This window comes from Sminthopsis crassicaudata, chromosome 4 (assembly GCF_048593235.1).
Source record: "Sminthopsis crassicaudata isolate SCR6 chromosome 4, ASM4859323v1, whole genome shotgun sequence".
Taxonomy (NCBI): domain Eukaryota; kingdom Metazoa; phylum Chordata; class Mammalia; order Dasyuromorphia; family Dasyuridae; genus Sminthopsis; species Sminthopsis crassicaudata.
In genome coordinates this window covers 405921795-405944174 of record NC_133620.1, presented here as the reverse complement: position 1 = coordinate 405944174, position 22380 = coordinate 405921795, and the positions used below count along the sequence as shown (strand labels likewise).

Genomic DNA, 22380 nt, shown 5'->3' with positions numbered 1-22380 from the left:
TAATATTTATAACTCAAATTAATGATTGTATTGATTTTGGAAAAAGTGACCTTAGCTATAATATACCCTACATATTTTTCATGGCAATAAAACAGGGAGCTGAGTTTTAGGTTGGGAAGACTGAGTTCAAATTCCCTCTCAGATACATGTTAGCTTTGAGTTTGATCTCTCCAACTGACCTCTTATTAACTTAGTTTCCTCAATTAAAATAAATAGGTTTTTTGTTGTTGTTGTTGTTGTTGTTGCTGTTGAGTAATTTTTCATCTGTCCAACTCTTCTTGACTTTCTTAGCAAAGACACTGGAGTGGTTTACCATTTTCTTCTCCAGCTCATTTGCGGGATAAGAAAACTGAGGCAAACCGGGTTAAGTGACTTACCGAGGATCACACAGTTAATAAGTATCTGAGGCTGAATTTGAGCTGAGGAAGATGAAAACTTCTGATCTCCAGGCCTGGCATATAATACTCCACTAATTGCAATGATGATATCTGAGGTCCCTTTTGACTCTAAATCTATTATTCAATTATTTTTCCAAACTATACTGTCTGAGCTCTCTCTATGCACAATAAGCACCACATACTTTTGCTCCCGATTTGTTTCACACACATTAATCTTCTTTCCTTGAATGGATTAGAAGATTCTCTAGGGAAGGAATCATGGGTCTAAAGCAGGGGTATGTAAGAACCAGGAAATCATTTGGCCTGGCCCTGCCAAGGCAATCACAGATGATGATGAGCTGAAAGCTGGATACAACTACCTGCCACTGCTTGAGATTTTAAGCTGATAATTTTGTGACGCTTAAGAATAATATTATAAGTATGCAAAAAGTTATTGGCAGAAAAATGGTTCTTTACCCCAGATCTAAAGCTTCAAGAGTCAGAAGATCAGACTCAGACATTATCTGATTGTCCCTTTCCCTTTCATTTTACAGATTTAGAAACTAAAGCCAAGGGAAGTTAAATGACTACATCAAACTCACATAGTATGAGGTGATATTTGAACCCAGATTCTCAGGCTCCTTTCTTCTATACCACATCATCTTCTATCAGTGAGACTTTATATCAGTTGGCATAAGGTAAGTAGTCAGTAAAGCAATGCTTAATATAGGCTATATAACATTCAAAGGATATAGAATATCCTTTTTCTCTCTTCCTTTATTGACATTATGAAAAATCCCACTTTATCTGTCTCATTCACTACCTGTAAGTTGCTATATATAAACACTGTTTATCTTCCTTCACTACTTTTTAAGAATGACTTTTCATAGAAAGACTTACATGAACTGATGCTAAGTGAAGTGAGCAGAACCAGGAGAACATTGTACACAGCAACAAGAAGATTATGTGATTCAAAGCACTTTCAAAAGACTTGTGATGGAAAGTGCCATTAGAATCCAGAGAAAGAACTATGGAAACTGAATGTGATTAAATTATAGCATTCTCTCCTTTGTTGTTGTTGTTAGAGTAGTTTGTTTATTTGCTTGTTTTTTTCTCATTCCTCCCCCACACACACTTTGATCTGATTTTTCTTGTGAAGCATGATGAATACGAAAGTACCTAAAAGAACAGCACATGTTTAACCCAGTTTGCTGTCTGGGGCAGGGGAGGGAGAAGATGTGTAACATAAGATTTTGCAAAGGTGAATGTTGAAAACTACCTTTGCATATGTTTGGAAAAATAAAACACTATTAATTTAAAGTAAAAAAAAAATAAAAAATAACTTTTCATACTACCTCATGACATTGAAAAATAAATATTTTCTAGTATAAGATTTTTTCTTCCAGTTGCTTTCTTTGCCTCCCTGTTAAATAAGAGTCGTCATTAATAATTAACAGAAAGAACCCAGAAAATCTGTATTGGGTACAGCATTTTGGAAATCTGGAGATCATATAAACATGTAGGGATAGCTTTGTTTTGTGTGAGTTGGAGTAGAATTATCAATAAAGAAGTAGTTATTAAAGCACCTGATAAGTGCTACGCAACCCCAGTGTTTGATCCACTAAGGATACAAGTACAAAGAATAAAATAGTCTCTATTCACATGAAATTCTTATTCTAAATGGAAGAAACAAGGGCATATATACAACCATATATTAAATAAATAAAAAGTGAATCAATAAAAATATGTACAAAATAGCTAAATGCAAAAAGGTTTGGAAAGAAAGGTATTAAAGGTTGGAAGGACTGGGAAAGGTGTCCCACAGAAGACCATGCTTTGGGTGCATCTGAAAAGAATAAAGGAGATAAGAAAGTACATTCTGGATGTGTGAGATGGCCACCAAAGTCCCTTCCAATTTCATGATCCTGTGAAGTACTCCACTTCCTGAAGTTGACTTAAAATGAAACTCCAGCTCTTGGAGAATCTCATCATCCTGGCTCCTCCTCTGTTGTGATTCATAGACCCACACACAATGAGAGGCAGGTCTGTTCTTGGTTAGACTATTCTTTAGAAGTTTACTTCTGCCCTTTGTCTACTTTGTTTGCCTGCCAGCAATGATGTCTAATGTCTCTACTTGGCAGCCCCCATGGGTGAGGTCATTTTTTAACAGCTAGCCTCTTTCCTTCAGCACTGGAACTATCTGGCTGTGACTCAAGGTTTAGGACTACGTCAACTTGTGAGGACTTCTGCCTCGAAGAACAGGGCCTTCCTTTGGAGCTGGGTAAGCTTTCACACATTCTCTTAAGGGAAGGCATTGAGCCAAGGGTGCAGAGCATCATAGGATTACCTGTGGAGTGGTCTCATCAGCCTTGGCAGGACATCAAGTCCTGAAAGGAGGAGAATGATTCGTGAGGTTCAACTCTATTCATGTTTTGGCTTGGAAGGGAAAAGAAATATATTTTGCCCAAATGTATAGAGCAAAAGGTTCATAATACAGCTAAGAGGCATGGAAAAATATAATATCCTGAAAAACATAAAAGGCAACATGGAACAGTGAATCTCTGAGAGCTGATCTCAAAGCCAGAAAGATACAGCTTTACTCAGGCCTCAGACCCATACAGGCTTTGTGACACTGAGCAAATAAAGTCAATTCTCAGTGCTCTAAACAATTCTCTAAACCTGGGGTCCATAAATTTTTTTGTTTAATATTTTGAGAACTATATTTGAAAATCATTGGTTTCTTTTATAACCCAAATATTTGATTTTATGAATTTGTAAACAATCTTCAGAGAATGGTTCATGAGCTTCACCACACTGTCAAAGAAGGTCTTTGTCATCCCTTCAAAATTAAGAATCCCTGTTTTAAGACTATAAACTATAGAACAGGGGCCAGTCTTCACTGACAAAGGGGATTTCCTTCCCTGGGAGTTCCCTGAATCACTGAAATCACAGGTTCAGTCTCTATTCCTTGCCCTAAAAAAACAGATTGACTTCAGAAAATATGACCCCTGTTACCAGAAAAGGTCTGTGGGCATCCTTGTTGGCAGTGATCTCACAGCTGTCAGTACAATTCTCAAAAGGAGTGATTTGCCAATCAAAATTATATTCTCTTCCAACATGTAGTAAGACTGTGCCAAACTCCCAGGGGCAGGGGCACAAAGTGCCCAGTTAACAGTGGAGCCATTGCTTCAAAGTATTCTTCTCCCATCCCTAAGTAAGGCCTTTATTGCTGCTTCCACAATCCTCATGTGGGTCCTCATTACAATCCACCTGGATTAATGAAGGAGTCTGTTAAAAGGGATTTCCACCTCCACCTTCTGCCACTCCCAAGTGATCAGAGCTCAGGGACTACTTTGAATATAAATTTGGTCACCAACCATCGCACAAATGACTCAAAACTGTGGGGAATTTAAGATCCCTTTGTGCTTACTCTTCATTGACTTACACATTACAACCAAAAAGTTTCATAGGAATAACAAGAGAATATCAACAGTCATGTTGTGTTTGCTTACTATTCTTCATATACAACTTTGTCCCAATTCAACATGAGCTGTCCCCTAAGCCTTGGGATGCATTCCCTCCTCATTTCTACTTCTCAGAAAATCCCTCTTCCTAAAAAGCTCAGCTTCTCCACAGAAGGCATTTTCTAATTCCCCTAGTTACTAGGGGCTCACTCCTAACCCAAATTCATTTTTTATATATTTCTATCAGTATTTATTTATGTATGTATATGCTTACTTGTTTACTTACTTATAGATAAGTAGATATCTAATGTTGCTTATGACTGCAGACAGGCAGATAGATATTGAGAGAGAGAGAGAGAGAGAGAGAGAGAGAGAGAGAGAGAGAGAGAGAGAGAGAGAGAGAGAGAGAGAGAGAGAGAATGAGAGAGAGAGAGAAGGTAATGAAATCAACAAGCTTTGCTAAGATTCCTCTATGTACCAGGCACTGTGTTAAATGCTGGGGATAAAAAAAAAAAATGACAACTTCATTTCCTGCTTTCAAGGATCTCATAGTTTAATGGGGATACAACAAATAAATAATTATGTACAAATAAGACATTTTTGGGATAAATTGGAAATGAAACAAAAGAGGGAATGCATTAACATTGTGATTAGGAAAGACTTTTTGTAGAAGGTGAGATTAAAACTAGAAAGTGAAGGAAGCCAGAAAGACCAAGAGGTAGGTATGAAGAGGAGAGAGTTCTGGACATGGGGAAATAAACAATCAAGAGATCGAAGATCTTGTGAGAGGAATAGCAAGAAAGGCAATATCTTTAGATTGCAGGAGGTGTAAAAGGAGATATGCAAACAGATATAAAAAATCTGGAAAGGTAGGGAGGTAGATAGATTGATAGAGCATTTAATAAGCATTTACTTTGCGCTAAGCATTGAGAATATAATTACAAGATAGTAAGACAGTCCCTGAACTCTAGAAATTTATGTTTCAATGTAGAAACATACATGTCTTGCTTCCTCAGATAGAAAATAAGCACCTTGAAGGTAGGAGTTATTTTGATTTTTGCCTTTGAATGTCCAACACCTAACATAATGAATAGCACTTAGTAGGTGTTTAGGTATTTGTGAATTGATGGAAATCATCAAAGAAATGTATAATCAAGGGGAAAAAATGAACTAGTAATGCTGTATTAGCATAAACAAAAAGTCGAGTATACAATAGGGGTAACTAGATGGCCCAGTAGATAGAGCATTCTCTCTGAAGTCAGAAGGACCTGAGTTCCAGTTTAGCAGTGTGACCCTGGGCAAGGTACTTAATCCTGCTTGCCTTATTTTTTTTAAAGTATGTTAAATACTTTGATATATTGAATAGAATCCGTTTGCTAAATTTTGGAGAAGTCATGGACAAGAATAATACATGATGGACAGAAATGGATGGGTTTCCATCTTTGGATGGATTATTGGCATTGGTAAAATGTCAGATCTATTTGAGTTTTGGAGTTAATCTGTATCAAACTCCCCCAATGAATTATAAATCCCATAAGATCAGGATCACATTATATATCTTCTCCAGCATCCAGCATAGTTCTCTGCATATGGCAGCTTTTTTTTTTTTAACACCTTTGCTGAATTATTTGTGTATGGAACAGCCAATTGGAATCTCACAGGTAACATTTTGCAATGGGAAAAACATTGGACTTGGAAGCAAAGAAGATTCCTGAGGCTGAATCTAACTTTTAATATTCCCTTTGGGACCAGGGTTAACTCACATAACCTCTATTTGAGCCTCAGTTTCCTTTTTTGTAAAATAGGAACGACAACTAGCATAAAGAGTTTTTTGAAGTCATTAGGTTATAGTGTGTGCATGCATATACACACACACACACACATATATATATACATACATACATAAATTCTTTTGTAAATCTCAAAGCGATCTATAAATAACTATCATTATTATTTAATTTTCTTTTTTCCTCCTGTCCTTTTGTGCCTTCATCTATTGTTTCAGCTGAGGCCAAACAATAAGGAATGCTTCAGATTAATTCAAACCATTTGGAAGGGAATTAAAATGCTCTCAACCCTACAGATTGCTTTAACACAATCCAGCAGCTCTAGTTGTCTTCCACAACAGCTAATGAAAAACTGAACCAGAGTTTGCAGACTAAGCACAGGGCCAACTAAGAGTCTCTAGGGTGGGTCTAGAACTCCCTTCTGGGAAGGAGGGAGGGAAAAGAAGAGCATGTCCAAAATGTACAGCAGAGAAATAGAAGAGTCATTCAGTACAGCTTGGAGACAGCTATTATGTCAGCTCCTTAGACTTGAGTAATAGCAACCCCAAGTCTCCAGGAATGTGAATTATTGCACCATTGACTGTGCAGCAAATGTCTTGTATATACACATTGTCATTCCATACTTAATGGTTATACCTGCAAACTGCCTACTGATTAAAAGATTAAGTCTCTAGTGAGTCTCCATTCGGGGATGCTGTGGCAGCACAATGCCTTCCAAAATTGAAGTCATCATGTCCTTTTGGAGTAAGGCAGCAGTGCCTTTAAGAGACAATGGCTCTGTGGGCCATTTACAGAATAACTCCATATAAAGGCAGAAGCTGCTATAATTCTAGCATGGTTTAGATGCATTTGTGCCCAGTGAAAGGGAGGAGGGTGGACTAAATGACTTCCTGAGCCAAGCTATGAGTCTAGAATGCATTTATGGAGTCTAAAATTAGTTACCAAGCAGTGAGTGAAGGGAGAGGCAGTCTGCTGTAGTAAAAGACTCTCTTCTCTGAAACCTTCTAGCTGTGTGACCCTGAGCAAATGATTCAGCTTCTCTGAACTTTAATTTCTTATTCTATAAAATGATGGAGTTTTCTATAAAATTCTATAAAATTGCATTTACATTTGTGTACCATATATGTTTCATACTTGTTCTTAAAATAAGCAAAGTACTTCATGAACATAGAAAATTTATGAAGTGCTTTGCAACTGTAAAAAACTATAAAAATGATAGTTCTTATGCTGATGATATAAATGTGAATAACAAAAACACTAGACATTTTGACAAAGGGTCAAATTTAATGAAAGATATAAAAGAACGAAAAGATATGGTCCCTTCTCTAAAATAAATTGGAATCTAAATGGGGTAGGCAGAAAACTAAAATGTGGAAGTTAAATAATTAGAAAGAAATTTAAGGGAACTTCTTAAAAATTATAAAATAATACCATGGAGATTGATTACAAAGCATTTAAAGGGGAAATGTATAAGGAATAGTCAGTATATGATGGAGTACATCTGGGAAGGATGACTAAAGAAGGTTATTTTGAAAAGTATGTTAAGGGACATGTTAGATAATTCTAGACAGACAGATAGATAGATGATAGAAAGATAATGGATAAAGCATTTATTAAGTTATTGCTATATGCCAGGCATCGAATTAAGTGCCAGGGGCAAGAACATGTATTAAATCCTATTCTTAAGAAGCTTACATTCTAACTGCAGTTGCTGTTAAGTTGTTTAGCCATGTCTAGCTCTTTGTCACACCATTTGGAGTCTTCTGGCAAAGATAGTGGAGTAGTTTGCCATTTTCCTTCTCCACCTCATTTTACAGATGAGGAAATGATGGTAAACAGGGTTAAATAACTTCCCCAGGGTCACATAGTTTGTAAATGTCTGAGGTGAGATTTGACCCTGGGTCTTTCTGACTCCAGACCTGGTACCCTTTTTACTACATCACTTAGCTATCTTTTCCTTTTGTCATGTTTGAAAATTAAGATAAACTTAAAGACAATGATCTGATGATGATTAATTTATTAGTTAGGCTAGCAGTGACCAGTAAATTAGATCATGGCCTCTCTCAATGACCATTCTAATAAGGAAAGACAAATATACAAATTAACTAAAAGGAAAAGAAGAAAAAGAGAGAAAATGTGCATTGCCATATTTCTAGTAATCCCTATTTGATAAGCAATAAAACAAGATTGAGAAACATGGCCTCCAGAGACAGGAGTCTTCTCACCTTCAGAACAGAATAAAGCAAAAACAAAAACAAAAAATAAGCAAAATAGGGCTGACCATATTCTGAATGAGAGATGGACTTTTCACTCAAGTATTGTTTCTATAGACAAAAAATAAAAATATAAAACAGCTCAAATTTGTGAAGCTTTAGGCCTGAAGGGAACTCAGAGGTCATCAGATTCAACCCCTTTATTTTATATATGAAGAATCTGAAGTCAAGGAAGGCGTAATGCTTTACCTAAGGTTACACAGATTTAAGTCAGGGAGCTCAAAATATTCAATGACTGAAATAATATCATTTAATTACTAATAAAAGGAAAAAATCCAAAAGACAATATTGTAAATAACAATTAGGAATAAGAAAGGCCTAATACCTTAACAACAATCAGATTTTATGATAGGTAATGTGTATTTGCAACAACACTAAAACTGGAATAACAGTTAGTATCAAGCAATTAGTAAAAAAACAATTAGAAAATTCATGAATCAAAGTTATGATACAACTTGAATCATAAAGAATAATTGTTAGGTTGGGATTATAGAGGCTAGCAAGTCATAAAAATCACACATGCTTATAGAAATGAAAATACTTTTAAAGTTTCTTATATGGATTCTGGTCAAGACAGAATTTTGTAATTGTTCTTCCTAGATCTGAAGCCTATTAATTCTTTATGGATGAGCAGCAATACATACACAAAGACACATAAAACATGTACTGATATGATTAATGCCAGTTTTAAAAAACCCATATCCATCTCAAACTTTGTTCTTAGTCTGCAGATATCAAAGGACCCTGGAGCTTGTTTTATGTTCTCCTCTTATTGTTGTTGCCAGATTGCTACATGATATTAGACAAGTAACAATCTCTCCGCTCCAGACACCCATCTAGAACATAGACTAATCAACAATAATCTCTACCTCCTTCAAAATGTGGTGAGATGACTTGAGCTCTCACTGTTGATAAGACCATAGAAGGTTACAGATGAAATAGTAGATGATGTCATTATCATTATTATTCATATAAACCTCAGAGAACTCTTTTCCCATGATTAAATATAATTTCTACTTGATAAGCAACCCAGAGAAATATTACCATCCCCAAATTACACATATTAGTGATAGGAATTCCAGAATTGGACAGCTGTATTTAATTAAACCAAGTTATTTTTGCTATTTGCAATGGCAGTGTTGATATAGCAATGGATGCTTACCAGTTTCCTTCTACCATGCCCCAGCCACCACACCAGCTGTCTGGCTATCCTATGATTCATACTCAATATGAACTCACCAGCACATGACACACATGCCAGTCTCCACAGCAGCCAGGAACCAGATGGTCTGGTAGCTGTTTCATTCAGAAGTGAAGAAAAGTGGTCCCATCATCCTAAAGTGATACCACGAAACTAAGGAGAGAGGCAAGAAGGAGAGACTATAAAGCCATTGTTTCTCCTCTGAAAGTGAGGAAAGTACCTCAACATCTGATGGAAGATAACTCCGGGAGGTTGTTTGAAGAAGGGCATTTTCTCCAGAGAGAACCCCTTCCTCTTCCTACATTGTCCCTTTAATTCCAAAACTTTTATAAACTGGTCTTCCTCTTCCTCAGGTGGTAAGAAGGAGAAAGTTTGTGAAGAAATTTAAATGCCAAGTAGAAGAGTTAGTATTTTATTTTAGAGATTATTGAGAGCCACTGGAATTTTATCAAGTGGGGAGGAGTTGCTATTAGCCCTGTACTTTAGCAAAAGTACTTTGGAAGTTCTGTGAAAAATGGATTGGAATGGGGAGAGATTTGGGAGAGACTAGTTAGGTGACAAGAAACCGTAGTGGAATGTATTAGAGTGGTGGCAATGAAAGTGAAAAAAAAAGAAACATGTGAGAAATATTAGAGAGATAGAAGAAAGGAGAAGGGAGGAAGGAGGGAGAGAGAGAGAGAGAGACAGACAGAGAGAGAGACAGAGAGACAAAGAGACAGAGAGAGACAGAGAGACAGAGAGACAGAGACAGAATCACAGAGAGTCAAAGAGAGACAGAGACAGAAAGACAGAGAGACATACAAAAAAGAAAGAGACAGAGAGAGAGGGAGATAGAGACATAGAAAGAGATAGAGAAAGAGAGAGAGAAACAAAGAGACAGAGAGACACAGAGAAAGATAAACAGAGAGACAGAGAAAGAGGGAGACAGAGAGAGAGAGACAGAGACAGAGAGAGAGAGACAGAGACAGAGAGAGAGAGACAGAAAGACAGAGAGACAGAGAGACAGAGAGAGACAGAGATAGAGACAGAGACAGAGATAGAGAGACAGAAAGGCAGAGAGAAAGACAGAGAGACAGAGAGACAGAGAGAGACAGAGAGAGACAGAGACAGAGATAGAGAGACAGAAAGGCAGAGAGAAAGACAGAGAGACAGAGAGAGAGAGAGACAGAGACAGAGAGAGAGAGAGAGAAAGAGAGAGAGAGAGAGAGAGAGAGAGAGAGAGAGACAGAGAGAGAGAGAGAGAGAGAGAGAAAGGCAGAGAGAAAGACAGAGAGACAGAGAGACAGAGAGAGACAGAGACAGAGATAGAGAGACAGAAAGGCAGAGAGAAAGACAGAGAGACAGAGAGAGAGAGACAGAGAGAGAGAGAGACAGAGAAAGACAGAGACAGAGATAGAGAGACAGAAAGGCAGAGAGAAAGACAGAGAGAGAGAGAGAGAGAGAGAGAGAGAGAGAGACAGAGACAGAGACAGAGGTAGAGAGACAGAAAGGCAGAGAGAAAGACAGAGAGAGAGAGAGAGAGAGAGAGAGAGAGAGAGAGAGAGAGAGAGAGAGAGAGAGAGAGAGAGAGAGAGAGAGAGAACAGAGACATAGAAAGAGAGGGAGATAGAGAAAAAATTTAGAAGCAGAGAGATCCAAGGGGATAAGAATTAAGAAAAAGCAATTCAGTAAGTAAGAGAGCATTCTTAATGGTAAGAGCCATTCTGACTTTGTCTTATAATCTTTGAGTACAGATGAGTCTGGGTCTCAATCTGTTGAATGAGGAGAAAGCTACAGGGAGAAAGTGAGTTTTGGAGAAATGTTTTAAGTGGTCTAGATAGATTTTGGTGGTTCCCTTTGTCAACAGATGTTCCAGGCATGTGGGATGATCAGAATAAATATTTTAAAGAGGAGGTTTACCATGACTGACAGGCAAGATTTTCAAACAATAGATTAAGCAGAGAAGAAAGGAATATGGGGGAAGTTGAGGATGAGAAGGTAGCAAACCAAAGTAAACCAAATACAACGTTGTATTTATTTAGTCATATAAGGGATTTTAGTTATATTCTAGTTTGAGTTTACTAATATCTTTCTTTAAATTGGTCATAGAGTCTCTTTAAGCACAAGGATTGAGTAATTTGCTGTTCTTATTTTTTTTTAAGTCTGCATTTTTTGCTGTTGTCATCACCAGTCTACTTATATGGCGTAATCTGTGGAGAAAATGTCCCTGGGGGAAGAACAGAACCAAGGAAATGACATGAGAGAGCTGGGTCACAGAAGGGTTGCTGGGTCTCAAAGCTTTAGAGATGCTCACATCTTTGGAGGTTTTACCAGCAGATGATAGGGGACTACTCACTTTTGCACAGTATTCTTTTAAAATGACAATTTCTGATATCCAAAGGGATGCTGAAACCTTTCAGGAGCATTCAGATGCTCTTTTCATAAATAAAACATTCACTGGGATCATCCCTTGGCTTTTATCCAGTGTACCAGCAGCCTTTGAGATTGACCTCAAGAACAGGGGTGGGTGGACAGAGAGAGGTGGACTGGAAGAACCATTTCTAATTCCTCTTTCTCAGAATCCAGCTGTCCCTCTCATTGAGGGTACAGAAGCACATCCCAGGTCCCTAATAGGGGAGAAGAACAGAGCCAGAGAGGGGTAGCTCAGGCTGGAGGGGAAAAGGAGAACCAAAGGACAGGTTAGATTAGAGAAGAGTCTCATGTTCAGGGTAGGTGAGTGGAAAGAAGACAAAAACAAGGAAGGTAAGAGAGGAACGAGCTAAAAAAGGAGGAAAAGAATAGATTGGACAGTTATGACTCTAGAAATAATGATAATAATGAAGGGTAGGGACTAAATCTGTGATTTCTCTGATACAGAGAACTCCCATGTGAAGAAATACCTTCCCCAGTATAAGTTGTAATACTTTCTCCACAACACATATTTCTAGAGAGCTGTCTACAGCGATGCGGGGGGGGGGGGGGGGGGGGTCCAATTTGTCTACCAGACTGAATTGAATAGAGCTGGCTAGAGACGGAAACAAGAAATCAAACACAAGTTTATTTTAAGTGAATGAAACGGCCTATAATCTAGGAGACAGACTAGACACATGTGCAGGGGCCCAGCGGCAGTGTGGGGAGATCACCAAACTAATACCAAGTTTCAGAGTGAATTGTATCCTTGATAGGAGGAGTAATATCAACAATGAGACAAGCTTGATTCCTAGCAGGGCTTCATGACCAGAACAGTCCAGTGCTTGTCCCAGCTCAGAGAACACCTGGTGCTGGTCAAAGCAATACAATAATTAAATGAAACAATTCTGGGATTTTGCTGTGACTGAGATCATGCAGAGGGAGAATGCAAAGGACTGTTGTTATGTCAAGTTCTGGGTACAGTCTGCTTGCTGAGCCTTAGCTCTGAAAAACAGAGTGACCCCTAATATCCTGACAAACTCAAATATAAAGGAGAGGGGTTGGAAGGGCACTAAACCATATATAAGGAAACCTGTGGATCACATAGTGATTTTATTAATTTAATTTGTTAAACATTTCTCAATAACGGTTTAATCTGGTTCAGGCAAAGCTCAGGAATGTCGTGGGCTACATGTGGCCTGCAGGCTGGATGTTAAACTCCTCTGATCTAGAATACTGAGAATGACTGGATCAGAACAGCTGAGCCAGAATGGGGCTGAGGCTGGACATGAAGGACAATAAAAGCCTTCATCAGTCCAAGACTTCCAGGTTTGCAAAGAATTGTGTGTGAAAAGAACATACAGAACGTGTGCAAGGTCATCTCAACAGAAGGCTCTTGTAGCTGGGAAGCCAGGAAGAAGCCTCCTCCAAAAGGTGGTATTGGATCTCAGGATTGGCCAAAGTCAGAGATTCTGAGAGTCAGAAGTAAAGAAGTAGTTTTTAGGATAAAATAAAATCATTTGCTTGCATATACAAATGTATATTTATGTACATGTATACTATATACACACATCATTCTATATGAATATGCACATATAGAGACTATATATTTTATATAAAATATACTATATGTTCATGTACAGAGTATATATTATATATGTATACTATATAATTTATACTATACTATGCATATATTGCATAATATATGTACACATATATTACATGTACAATGCAGAGCAACACAGAAATGCATGCAGGTGTGCACACAAGTATGTGCAAGTATGTATCTGTGTATGCATTACACATATGTACATATATACATATATAGTCTGCATATATACATGCATAGAGAGTACATGTGTATGTGTATCTATATGTGTGTATATTATATATCTGTATATACTTATTGTGTACAATATACTATGTATATATGTATACATATAGTATATATGTGAATAGGAAGTACATGTGTGCGTGTATGTATACATATGTGCACATGCTCACAAACATGAGCTGTGTAGAGCATTACATAGAATAAATATACTGTTTTATATATACATAATATAAAACTATAGAGAACATACATTGTATGTCTATCTTGCATAGAGTACACCTATATCATATATATAACTATAGATAATGTACTATAGAGAAAGCATATGTGTGTACGTACATAAATGTGCTTGTGTAGCCACATATAAATGTACACATGTGTATATGGATATAAAATGTGTACATGTTTGCATGTGTACACATGTGCACATGCTCAAATATGTGTAGTGTGCTACATAGTATAAATATATTGTTAATGTATGCATACATATAAAATCATGCAGAGAGAACACATTGTATGTGTATATTGCATATATAGAGTACAGCTACATCTATATATAGCTATACATAATGTACTATGCATATAAATATAGATTATATAGAGAGCATATATGTGTATATATACATAAATGTGCTTGTGTAAACATATATAAATGAACACCTATATGTATATGAATATAAAATTTTATTTCATCCCAAAAAATCACTATGAAATATTCTTTCCTCTTCATTTCTGGCTCTCAGAATTTTGGGCTTTTTTAAAAATTGAGCTATGGAGGTTTAGGAGGCTTTTCCTTCTCCCAACTACAAATGCCTTTCCTTTTAAAGTGATCTTGCATATACTCTGTGTATATTTTGTATGTCCTTCTTGTGATTCCCCCATTCCATTGTAAACTTTTTGAAGTCAGGTCAGGCATTTATTTGCCTTGTTTTTATATTCCAACTTGTTTTTGTATTCCAAGTACTCAGTAGCCTGCATAACTCATATAAAGTGTTTAAATGTTTTTTGATTGATTCTGGAAAATATTTTGGGGCATATTCTTCCTTTTTTATTGGTGAGGAGAAAAATGTCTTAGAAAAGTGAAGCGATGACCATAATCATATAGCTGGTCTCAAAGCGGGATTGGAAGTGAAGTTTTCCTGGCTTCAAGGCCAATGCCCTTAAGACAATGCCATAAGTCTCTCTAATCTGTTTGATTATATGAAACTAGAGTTTGGTTCACATTTTTGAAGGGCAACTCACTATAAAGCATCATACCGCTGAATACCTAATGAAGCTCTTAATAAATGCTTATTGGCTGGTAGACTGATAGAATGAATTGAAAACAGAATTTGACATAATTGGTTTAATAACTTCCTCTCCCAAACCTTTACTTAAGCAGAGACATTTCCATCACCACTTCCAAATATGCTTGCACACATTCATGAATACATAAAAACACATCTAGCTATATTACCTCCGATTCATAATTTAGAAGGATGAATAGGAAGCATTAATCATTGGAAGAAGCATGGTACAATGGGAAAAGTACTGGCCCTGGAATCTAAAGCCATGGTTATGTCACTTTGGATAAGTCCCATGGCCTTTCTAGGATTCCTAATCTGTAGAGGGAGGAAATAGTGTTCAATGGCTCCTGAAGTTCCTTGCTACTGGACATGGCATCAGGAAGACCCAAGTTACTTCTTTCTGAGTTCCCTGAGGGATGATAGGAATAAAGCCAGGGCCAAATGGACATTTTATCCTGAAAAAAAAAAAAGACAAATAAAGACCTTACCTAGACCTGGTGTTCATTACCTCACTGTGTCCCACTGACTGATTAGAGACTTTTTTGCTGTGTTTTGCTTAATGCCAGATTTCCTCAGGCAAGTTTTTGGAATTTGGACCTCCCCCTAATACTTTTTTCTTTTCAGACTTTGTCCTACATCCCATTCTTTTAGGCTTCTATTATTTGCTCTTCCTTGTGATGGTTAGATAATATGGCAAAGTGCTCCATGCTAAGGTAATAATAATGGTGGAGTAGCATAGTGTCCAACCAAGGGAACTGGACTTCAACTCCCTCTCTGACACCAACTCACTCCATGATCTTGGGCTCCTTTGAGGTGGAATTTTTACATCAGCCAAACTGTAGTATTGGCCTAAAACAAAGGATTCTTATTCTGGGGTCTATTACAATAATTATGTTTAATATATCAGATTTAATTTGAAATCCTTTATATTTTATTTTGTACATTTAAAAATATTATTTTGAGATGTGGTCAACAGGCCTTATCAGAGAGGATTCTAAGACACACAAAAATGTAAGAACCCTTATAATAGATGACCTCTAAGTACTATCCAATCCACTATTCTATCATCTACTCATTTGAACACTATATCCAACAAGAAAGATTTTGATGTTGGGAACTTCAAGCCTAGGGAAGACACTATGGGGAAAATGTGAAAAATGTGAATGGAGAAAATATATGGGGAAGTGGACCTTTCAAGAATCTTCATGTTATATCACTTTATTGGATGTCTCTTCTGCCTGTGTGAAGGGCCAACTCTTTCCCCAGGAGTTCAGCTGGCCCACATCCCAGCAAAGCCTAGGGCCATCCCCACCAGCTGCTCTCTGCCAGTTTTTACCATATCCATAATTACTTCAATTCCCCTCCCCCCACTCCAAACACCACTCCCAGCTCATGACTCATGGGTTTGTTCCTCTATTGATAAATGACTCCATCCACAAACTGCAGTGTGGTCATCACGGATGTATCTAAGTGACAGCTGCTTAAAGGAGGAAGCTGGCATTTTATTATCAACTGTATTCCAAGCAGGAATGCTCTGTCAGAAAGTCTTTAGTTTTAAATTTTGAATGTCCATGACAGCATGAGTGATTTATGAAGTGATGGAACTTTAGAATAAACTGAGTCAATTGACCATTTCTTTGAACTTTAGGTGCTGAAGTTTTGTTGGTAGTAAGATGACTAAATGAATAAGGAGCTGGATTTTATTGTTGGGAAGACATGAATTCAAATCTCCTCTCAGATGTATCTGACCTCCAGATTATTCTCTTTCAGTGCCCAGAATTAGAGGATATACATAGATAAATATAAAATAATTTGAGGAGAAAGAGAGAGCATTGAAATCTTGAGAAATCAGTAATACACTTTGTAATGGAGCTGAGAATTGAAGGAAGCTAAAAATTCTGGAATGTAATGGGAAGATGCATTCAAAACACTTTAAATTATACAAAATTAGACATCACAATATTTGTTATGAGTAAAAAATGAGTAGTTGAATGAATGGATGAATATGCTATATAAGAAGGGAGGGAGGGAAAAAGAAAAAGGCAGAGAAGGAAGAGAGAAAATTAAAGAGGAAAGGTGAGAGAGGGATGGAGGCAGATTTGAAAAAGAGTGAGAGAGAGAGAGAGAGAGAGAGAGAGAGAGAGAGAGAGAGAGAGAGAGAGAGAGAGAGAGAGAGAGAGAATGTGTTCACTTTCCTCAAGGAGTTTACATTCTAGTAGGGGAAAAGAACATTTATAGGGGAGAGGCAACATTGGAAGAGGGACTGGGAAGTCACTGGGATGGCAAGTAAAGTCATATAGCAATTTATAGACACATCCCTTCCAGGAATGTTAGTGTTATTTTGAGTACTTAAGAAGTATGGGAAACTAAGGAAGAAGGGAAGGTAAGAAGAAGTACCCATTAAGTGGGATGGCATGAAACTTACCAAAAAGCAGCAGGATGATGATGGACTCAAGTCATGCTGGTTATGGAAAACTCATCCAACAGAAATCAAACCCTGATGCAAGAGCCAGAGAGTCAAATCAGAGGCAAGAAGGTATAGCTAGAAGATGACCTGAAAGTTGTCATACTAAAAGGAATTGCAGGAAGAAGAGACAACATGAAGACAAGCATGGAGAGGGTTATTAATTCCATGGGAGTATGTTTAGGTGTAAAATAGAATTTTGGTTTTTCCTTCTGGATGAAAGATAGATAGATAGATAGATAGATAGATAGATAGATAGATAGATAGATAGATAGATAGATGAATAAGTGAGCATTTATTAAGTGCTATACTATGTGTCAAGCACTGGGCTAAGTGTTGGAGAGACAAGTGCAAATAAACAAGACAGTACTTGTTCAAAAGGAACTTATATTCTAAGCAGGAGCTTTCTTCTTAACTCTAGATTGGCAGAGGGATTTGCCCCCACTTCCTTGGGGTACATCGATAAAACTTTCTCAAGCCCAAAGGGGAGAATCAGGTTAATTAAATGTGAAAATGCTATGAACTTTCCAGAAGAAAAGTTTTATATACATTAAAGAGCATATACTTGCCTATTACCTCCGGAGAGGATTAATTAACATAAGGATTGTAAATCACAGGATTATGTGCCAGGAAAGAAAAATATTAGATAGTAATTCTCCACTAGGATGTCACTGTATTCAGAACCATCATGAAAATTTATAGATTGAGCAAAACACAGGTATGGCTATAAAATTATTACATTAAAGAAAAAAAGCTTGGGGTGAGAGAGAGGGAGGGAGAATTGCAAAACCAATTTTTTTTTTAGTCAAAACAATGTCAGAAGACAAAGTAAAAATATCAGGATGTGAAGGAATGTTATAGAAAACATCCAGTCTAGTAAGCACACTGTTTAAGGAATGCTGATTAATTGATACAAGCTGGAGAATCATATAATTTGATTCCCCTCCTTTTTTCTTAGCTCGAAGGTTTTTTGTTTTGTTTATTGTGAAGTAGACATGAGAATAAACTCTGTGTCTACATGATTTCTAATCTTCTGGGTGAAAGATGAGAAATTCAATATTTCCCAAAATGGCAGCATGTAGACTTAACATCTGGATGATTGAACTTTTCACTTCTTCACCAATATTAGGTGTTTAAGTAGAAGCAGCTACCAATAACAGTATACGAAATAAACTGTAAAATTCAGAATTGAAAAGATCTGAAATTCAAATCCTATTTCCAACACTTAATAGCTGTGGTTACCATGAGCAAGCGTCTGAATGTTCCTTTGACTGTTTTCTCCTCTATAAAACTGGGATAATAATAGCTATGGTGCCTCTTTGATAGGTATGTCCTGAAGCTCAAATGAGATAATGCACGTAAAGTGCTTTTAAAATCTCAAAGCCCTATGTATATGATGTCAGCTATAATTATGCAATATAGCTATACATGTATTTGAAAATAAAATGGGGAAAATGGGTTTAGGGAATAATTCTTATCTCCAGATTTCTTCTTCTCCTTTCTCTATCACCCCCAAACTACTAAGAAATTTCATCAAACCTTTAAGAAAATTAATCAGTGAAATCTATTTTGCCTTTGCCTAGTAAGACAAAGAATTAACCCCAAAAGGATCCATGATCCAAAAGGAATAAAAATGTTAAGAACCTCTACCTTAGAATGGTTACTGAAGTGCCAATTCTGAAACTTGAAAAAAAAAATAAATCCTAAGTGAAAATGCCATCCTTCAATTGTCATTCATCTCCTTCTTTCTTTGTTAGTTACCATTTCTCTTACAAAAATCTCTACAAACAGATAAATGAAAACATTCTAATTTGCTGCTGAATACATTAGTTTTACAAGTGCAAGGAAGGGCTATGCTCAAGCCATCCCAGATGGCATCATCCATGGGGAAGGCACTAAGCATTGGCTTCCAGAAAATTGAATGATTACAGGTATGGACATTGCACATTGACTTTTCATGTGGTTGGAGGAGCTTTCCTTTCCCTTCTCCCCTCATGGCCAAAACTGAATCAGAATTTATAATATAGAATTTATATATACATATGTATAGAATTTATAATATAGAATTATATATATATATTATATATATATATATATGTGTGTAATTTATAATACAGAATTTCATTTAGATTAGATGCTCAACAAAAAGGGTTTTTGAGACTCTTTCTTTTCTCTGTCCAGGTCACATGACCACCAAGAAATGGGTCTGTCTTTGGCCTTTATATTTGTTCTTTTCTGTTCTAGGTACAAAGAATAGAGACTCCAATTCTGCCTGGGAATTAGATCTGGAGGGATCCAGGAATCCAGGATGTATGTTGAGGCTAAAATTCCCTGAGAAGTAAGAATCACAAGACTCTAATTTAAGAAAAGCCAAAAGGGATACTGACTTCGGATTTGAACATGATAGGACCAATTCCCTAAGGATTAAGATAGACCAAAGCTTCATAAACTATGGATCACGACCCCACATAGGGTGGTATAATCAAATGTGAAGATCGTGAAAAATTTAGCAATAGCAAAAAGTATCAAATAGTCCACCTAGATTTAATTCTTTACCAAAAAATAAATAAGCACATTCATCTTATTAGTATGCAAATTTGTTTTCATCCTTCATAAATGGTAAAATTATATGTATACCAGAAAATGCTTTTAAAATAAATTTCTTTATGATTTATTATTAGTAAATATTGATTTATATGCCTTTATACTTGAGGTTGTGTAAAAAGGGGTCTTCAGTGGAAAAATTTAAGAAACTCTGAGGTAGATTATATCCTCAATGTGTTGGGAGAAATACTCATATATTTGTTCTTGTTATATCTTTGAATTAAATGGCCTCTTTATAATGATTAATCCAATATTTAGTGGTTAAATGGAACTGAGGCACCATTTGCTAAATTTCTAAAAGTAGGGGGATTTAGTAATTGGGAACTTCAGCTAACAGTGAGAGAAAAGAGACAATCCTAAATCCCATAAAGTGACTGAGAATGCTGAGGGTGACGGGAGGGAGTTGAAACAATATGCACCTGAGAAAGAGGGCAGAGCAATTATTTTACACAAGCCTCGTTTTTCAGAAACTTGATTGGGACCAAAGAAAGGAGAAATGATGAACTCTCAATTTGGACTGACTTTGTCACTGACTACTGTGTAATCTTAAGTAAATTATTCTTCTTTAGCAAATGAGGGTGACAGTATCTAGAATAAATAAGGTTGGTTGTTGAAGTTGGCAGCAAGCCAGTATACTCCCTGGCCCTATAATTTAAAATGAAAATATAAAAATAGTTCATATCTACATAGTATTTTATAGTTTAAAAAAAGATTACATACATGATCTCATTTTATTCTTAAAACAGTCCAGAGGGGTGAATATATATGTGTTATTCTACTCATTTAATAAAAGAAGAAACTTAAACTCAGATAATTTAAGTCCTTTGTCCACAGTCACAAAGCTAGTAAACAATAGAGTAGGGACTGAAAAGCAAGGTTTCCAATTCAAAATGTTTATTGTCTTCCATGTTTAACATATATTGTATTACTTGCTGTCTAGGGTTATGGTGAAGGGAGGAAGAAAAAAAATTGGAATACAAGGTGTTGAAAGGGTGAATGTTGAAAATTATCTATGCATATGTTTTGAAAATAAAAAGCTTTAATTTTTAAAAAGTAATGTTTTTTTTCTTTCATATTGCCATATTGCAGCATGGCACTGGGCCATTGTCAGTTGTCCTGACTTATGTCTCACCAAGGAACCCAAATGACTCTGGAGGAGAGAGTGAGAATGATGACTCTGCACAATTCTGCTTCATTTAAACCCAGTTCACTTACAAGTCAAGACATCACCTTCCTGATGTCATTGGTTCTCTTTAATAATGAAGGATGAACAACAACAAAAATTGCAGTGTGGAGAGCAGAGGGAAATTTTAGAAATAAGTTTGATACATTCACTTGAACTGAATTTATCTAAAACCATTCTAGCAAACCACAAGATATCTTCTGCCCCCTGATCTTCATCCCGAGAAAGAGAAAATTATTGACTGTGTCTACAAGATATCAAAATAATACAATGGGGTAAGAAAAGAAAACTAATACAAATAAAAAAATTTTTTTGTTTATTTCTGTAGATAAAAGGACCAGTTATTCATTTTGAAACATAGTATGAAACTTAATAATGCTTTACCTTTCAAACAGTAGTTTTTAACAAGATAAAGGTATAGACTTTCTTTCACAGCCAAATGAGGCAGTAGCTAAAGACCAGAATTGGCTTCAAACCCAAAATCACATTCAGCTGTCCTTTACAGAAAAATCTCTGATTCTTTTCTCCTGTAATTTCCTCTTTATGGTTTTTTTTTTTTTTTTTTTTTTTTTTTGGTTTATAGGTAGTAGCATTCAGTGGCACAGCTTGTCACTCTTCATTTATATGAATGAAGGTATAAAATTTTTATTCATGAATTTACCATATGACCCAGAGTGTCATATCTTAACCTAAAAATGTCCATTAGTTCTTTGTCTCCAAAAATACTTGCAATTTAAATACTTCCCAGGATGACTCTTTTAAAAAGGGAAACAATTTTATTAAAAGGATTGTGTGTGTGTGTGTGTATGTGTGTGTGTTATTTTACCTACTTAAAAGCCAGGGTGTGCTAAATCAATAAAATTCCTAGGACTATTTTTTAAAAACCCTTTTTTTTCTGATGAGAAAATGTCATTGTGAAATTTAGACAATGATCTTGAGATAAGAAATTGAAATAAGTTGCCACAGAGAGGAAATTACGGACCCATAAAAAAACTATGACCATGGTAGCAGGCAAAATAAATTCAAGTGGCCTGGGAAAAACTAACCATTGGCTCATATTTTGTAGGAAGCATCATAGTGTAATATTCTCCTCTCATTGTCCCCTAATAAATGTCCTACTGTCTTTTATAACCCCAAACCACACCTCCTCTAATTATTTACTAGGTGCTCATTTTACCTTTCAGTTGACTTGTCAACTGCCAAAAGGATTGCTATTTAGCATCCATGTTCAATTCCTTCCTGGGATATTTACTTGCCCAGGGTTACTCAGATGGTAACTCATGAAGATGTCTTTCTAATTTTAAGTCCAGTGCTTCGTCCATTGTCCCACTACCTGCCCCAATCATTACCTCCATCAAATCTACTAAAGTACTTAGAGAGATTAGAGAAAAGCAAATTAAAACAACTCTGAGGTACCATCTCACAACTCTCAGATTGGCTAAGATGACAGGAAAAGATAATGATAAATGTTGGAGGGGATGTGGGAAAACTGGGATATTAATACATTCTTGGTGGAGTT

The 22380-nt window shown here is 36.4% G+C and overlaps 1 long non-coding RNA gene across 2 annotated transcripts; it reads left to right on the top strand.

Annotated features, from left to right (window-relative positions):
* The first annotated feature begins 943 nt into the window (after positions 1-943).
* Positions 944-21168, top strand: LOC141541404 (uncharacterized). Of its 2 annotated transcripts, XR_012481779.1 has the most exons (4): positions 944-1075; positions 2566-2658; positions 19319-19412; positions 20768-21168. It is a non-coding gene; the product is annotated as an uncharacterized LOC141541404 (long non-coding RNA). The 2 variants fall into 2 exon arrangements; XR_012481778.1 differs by lacking the exon at positions 20768-21168 and having other exon boundaries at positions 19319-20641.
* Positions 21169-22380: the final 1212 nt, after the last annotated feature.